Source organism: Lactuca sativa, chromosome 4 (assembly GCF_002870075.4).
Source record: "Lactuca sativa cultivar Salinas chromosome 4, Lsat_Salinas_v11, whole genome shotgun sequence".
Classification (NCBI taxonomy): Eukaryota; Viridiplantae; Streptophyta; class Magnoliopsida; order Asterales; family Asteraceae; genus Lactuca; species Lactuca sativa.
In genome coordinates this window covers 326,759,919-326,765,579 of record NC_056626.2, presented here as the reverse complement: position 1 = coordinate 326,765,579, position 5,661 = coordinate 326,759,919, and the positions used below count along the sequence as shown (strand labels likewise).

At 31.4% G+C, this 5,661-nt stretch overlaps 1 long non-coding RNA gene across 1 annotated transcript; it reads right to left on the bottom strand.

Moving 5' to 3' along the window:
• Positions 1-4,566: 4,566 nt before the first annotated feature.
• LOC122197800 (uncharacterized) lies at positions 4,567-5,310 on the bottom strand. Its single transcript, XR_006191484.2, has 2 exons — positions 4,915-5,310; positions 4,567-4,721 (listed from the first exon to the last, which is right to left on the bottom strand). It is a non-coding gene; the product is annotated as an uncharacterized LOC122197800 (long non-coding RNA).
• Positions 5,311-5,661: the final 351 nt, after the last annotated feature.

Genomic DNA, 5,661 nt, shown 5'->3' with positions numbered 1-5,661 from the left:
AACACCTTTTGTCCCAGAGAAAAAAACTGTAATCTGTTTAACAATTATTTAAAAAAAAAAAAACAAAAAAAAACAACTTACTCTTTGGAAAAACTGTATGCTGCTTGTTAATACTTGGTAAAATCTGTAGGTTGATTAGGAATCTAATATTGTGTCGTGTGCTTATTTATATGGTATCTGCTTGATGTGATGATAAATTGTTGGGAAATTGGGCTGACAATAGGGCTTCTGATAATCAATTCTTGGATATTGACTTTGGATTGTGTACTTCACTTTTCTTGAGCAATATTTTGACCCTCTATCACCCGGCTATCAACAAAGCCAAGTTGCTCAAGGAATTTCGTCGCCCCTCTTTTGGAAATTGGGCCTATCCTCGGCCCATAGTCACCTCTCTTTTGGAAATTGGGCCTATCCTCGGCCCATAGTCACATGACAATCCGATTTTCCCCCATGTTATCATTAGATAAATGAATTTCACCTTTTAGATTTGGATTTTCCATGTGTAAACTAATTCTATAATAATAGATTTACCTTTCTTAAATCTTAATTTTTATGTTTCTAATCTTCACTACTCTAATAAATAAAAAAAAAATTATACCACATGTCACACTTTTATTCATTTTGCTACATGTCATTCTGTAATTATTTTAAATTAAATTTTTCTACATGTCATTTTATTGTTTTTTGTATTTTATTAAATTTCACACTATGTGCGAGACCCGTGTACTACACGGGTTTATTAAAAATAAAATGTTTAATATCAATATGTAAACATTAAACATTTTATAAAGTAATTGAAAAAAGAAAGCAAATCAATAAGTTTGTAATATTTATATGAATTTATTCTCAAATTAATAAAATGATAACCTTATATGAATAGAATGAGAAAATTTCATATATATAACCATAAATTCGGGAAATTTAATGTAAGAATGAAAAAGCTCAAAAAAAATGACAATTGATAAATAAGAAAATGAAAAGAAAAAAAAAACCAAAAAAAAAAAAATCATGTGCCAAAATGAAAGAGAAGAAGACATTGACAATAAACATTCATTTATTAGAGATGATAGTATTTAAATAGAATAATTGTAATAAATGTAATAATAAATGGATATTAATTTCATTAATACAACTTTTCCTTTTAATTTTAAAATTCCTAAATTGAAGCCAAATTATTTCATTTGTTTATTTATTTAAATTAAAAAGAGAATGAGCATTTTAATTTCAATAATCCAATATTTTTCTCATTTTCATTAAAAATTCAAACTTCCTAAATGTTTAGACCTTCATATTTAACTTTAAGTCTGATGCAATAAGAGCCCTTGAATTTTCAAGAAATCTTTGGCTTTACCCTTAGATGACTTTTAGCTTCACTAAAGCCGAAGTTTGGGTAAAAATTTACATTTCTGCCCTTCTATCAAGTTTTCGGGTCACATTTCGGTCACCTGGGCAGGAGCAAAATACGATTATTTTTCGTTGACTTGGGCATTGACATGGAGTGCCAAGTCACATATTCATTCCTTTATTAGAAACACAATAGTGCATCGGATGAAACAAGGCCTACGAGAATCGAAGTAGTGGCCTCACAAAGAGAACATCAGCGCCTTCACTACCCAGCAACAAGGGATTTATCTTTTAACTTCTGTTGTATTAAACTTAACAATTCACGAAAGGAATTTTTTTCTTCTTTTTCTTTTTCTTTTTCTTCTTCTTATTATTATTATTATTAGCATAACTCCAATTATGAAAGTATAAATATATTTTTTAAACGTATTTATATATTTAAAAACCTGATTTTCCTTTTTAGAAACATAATATATCTTTAAAAAATAGTTTTTAATTTAAATAAGTATTTATATCTTTCAAATCGTATTTATATCATTAAAATTATATAATATATAAATAAGTTTGTCATGATATACAAACATGCGTATACATATTATATATATATATATATATATATATATATATATATATATATATATATATATATATATTATATATATATATATATTATATGTATTTATCCATTTTAAAAATATATTTATACACATTACAAATGTATTTACATGTATTTGTACAAATTAAAAACATATTTATATATTTATATATATTTAAAACGTATTTATATGTGTTTATACACTTAAAAAACATATTTATATGTTTTTTAAGTGTATAAAAAACATATTCATATCATCAATCTTCAAGAAATTAGCTTAATCATATAAACTAATACAAATCTTGAAATTATGACAATTATCTTTTAATTAGACGAGCATGATCATTACCTTATCAAAAAAACAGATTGCATGGTTCAAAAAACAATTTAGGGTAATGATCCTAATCCAATTTCTGGCCAAAACTCGAAATTCTGCACACTGGAGCACCAACTCAGTGAGTACATGAACTGGACTCGTTGAGTCACCCAGTGGACTCGGCGAGTTCACCAGTCAAATGAAGAAATTTGATTTTTTCAACTTTGAAAACCAATAAACATCAAGTATAATAGAAAACAATCATAGACTCTGATACCACTAATGGGTTTTAAGCACTCTAATAACCTTAAGGTGCACATACAAACCTAAATGTTTTGGATCTATGTGTTCTCTAATTATACATGCAATTTGATTTTCCAAAGCAGTATCCTAACTAGCATACAAAACATGGGTACTTGTATAACAAAAACTAGTTAGATAACATACTTTTTCTTGTAGCTTGTTAGCTTGGACCTTTAAGAAACTAGCACCCCAAATGTGATGCCTTGAATGCTTCACAAAACACCACCAATAATGGAGGACTTTGAGAGAGTATAACTTGCACACAAAAATCGGTTATGGCTCTTCCAAAGATCACTAGTGCCGATTTTAGGAGCTAAGGGACTTCTTATATAGCGTGTCAAGGTCTAGGGTTACATACCAAATATAGTTATGGACTTAGACACCTTATCCAACAAATTGTATGACTATATAGTCAATATAATTCGTTCCTTTTTCCTGAATAAGGAAAAGTGATATCTTTAGGCCCCTTGGTGATTTGAGTTGATCTATGAAAACCAGGGGATTGGTCCGGAATAAATTGACGTGTTTAATTTTATAGTCTAAATTGATCACAAATTCGGAAATCGAAAAACAAAATAAATGAACATGAGTTGGATCATTTAATCCATGACTTAGCTCATATGATATCTTGTAGAACGAAGGAATAATTGATTACTTATCTTAGGGTCAATGTTTGATTTGAATCAGAGTTCGACAGTGGCTTTGGAAAGCACTCTTTGCGGTTTAATTCAAGGTTTATACTAGCAATTGTTGTTACAGACTTATCCAAGTGGGAGACTATTTGATTAAGGAGTCTAAGCCAATAACTAAATTGGTATATTCTTGTAATTAGATGCAAAGTTTGTTTTGGGTTACCCTGATCACCAGAAATAACTAGAAATGATTTTAGAAGAGAAAATTATAACTTATTAAATTATTATACGAATAATTAATTAATTGGAAATTATGGGAAAATGATTCGTTAATATATTATGTGATTAATATAGTAATTGAAAATAAACAGTTGATCTGTTGATTTATTATGTGATTAATAAATTAGTATGAAATCGATTGTTAAATAACTGATTTGTTAATTTATATAATTAATTAGTTAATATGAAATCAATTATAATTAATTAATTATTAATCAGAATTAATCTGAAATTAATTTTGGATTAGTTGGAATTAATTAAAGGTGCAAGGGGTGAATTTTAATTGTTCAATAGTTGAATAAAAGAAGCAATTCTAGAACCCTTCATGGTATGGACAGTTTTGGAGGATTTCCTAGGGTTTCTGAAAGCCTCCTGGTTGTATATAAGGAAAAGATTTAAATTAATATTAAATATATTATTTAATTAATTCAAATCTTGATTTGCCTACAAGTTACCTAAACTATAAATAGGACCCCTTGATTTGCAATTTTCGTTCACCACATTACCTAAAGGCAATTGAATGAAATTTCCCTCATATCTCCTTTCCCTTCCTCATTCTAGGGTTTTTGGTTTTTGGTGTGAGCCATAAGAGGCATCCGCCTTTTGGTGTTTGGTTTCTAAGGAATGTCAAGAGGATTTGATTTGATTATTTGCTATAATAATAAAAAGGTATGTAACCCTACTATTTATGTTAATTTTGATTTTCATAACCTCTCTCTAAGGTTTATTGATCTTCATAGTTTATTGCTATCAATAAAGAAAACATAGATCCTTTCTAGGTTACATGTGAGCTTAAGGGTTTAAGTGTTTTTCCGGCACATGATATTTTTATAACCAAGAAAACCCATCAATGGTATCAAAGCCTTCGTTTTCTAATTGATTGGGTGGTATTTTGGAGGAACTCTCTATGATTTGGCTTACAGATTAATTGTTATGGTTTCATGTACTTCAGAGGACAAGGGAAAGGCGAAGGCTTAATCGTGCACATCTTTCGTATTTTATGATATTTGATTTTGGGATACTCTAATTCACGATTATAACTTTTGGAAACTATGTTTTGTAAACATTTATGGTTTTTGGTGTAACATCCATAAAAATAAGGCCAAATTTAAACTTTTTAAAACATTTAGAAACCAAAAGTTATTACCAATTTGTTTTCAAGACAATTCTATATCAGAGTATCCCACCATAGTCATAAAAGGTGAGGAGTTGTACAATCACGCCTTTGCCTTCCTACGATCATCTAATGTACCTGAAATAATAAATTGAAACTGTAAGCCCGAGGCTTAGTGAGTTACCCCCCAAAATACCGATACACATACAGTCCACTTAACAATATCAGCAATATCGTAACATAACAAACTGAACAGAACAACACGTAACGGGTCCACAGCTTCACAGACTGGAATACCCATGGGCCCACAGTGTGAGTCTGGAATGCCTACCGGGCCCTCAGATCACATTTGGATTGCCACCGAGCCCTCAGTACGAGCCTGGAATGCCTACTGGGCCCTCAGATCGTATCTGGAATGCTCTCGTGTCCTCAGTATGAGTCTGGAATGCCTACCGGGCCCTCGGTTCATATCTGGAATACTCTAGGGTTTGTTGGCTACTGCACGGAGCAGTACCACCTCAACCCATCCCACATAACATGCCGACATGTAACAGATAAATGCACAAACAGGTAATCAATCAGTATCACAGGTAGTCCTACAGATCTACCAAACTAGCATATCAACTGGCATACATCACTAACTCAACTCGACATATCAATAGCTACCCATATATCAACTCGGAGGGACCGACCTAATGTCGTAGACCCTGTCAGTATAGTGAGGAGAACTTACCTCAAAATGTTGAAGTCCCGTAGACACAATCTCAGCTACTGGATGATAGATTCCCGAACTGTCAATGTCAAAACATCACCCAATTAATAATTGGGTTCCAAGCCCAAGGTCCAACTCATACTACAAAAACCCAATAGTCAAGTAATGGGCCAAAGCCCAACATATGGCCCAATTTTCGATATTGGGCCCAGAACTCTACATGGTCTTTCCTTAAGGCCCATCCAATTATTTTGGTCCAAACTCTTGGTATTCCCTTGGCCCAATATCACATAATCGTACAGGCCCAAACTATGGTCCATTTTATGGCCCAATTTTCCAAATTGGGCCTAACTCCTCATATGGGCC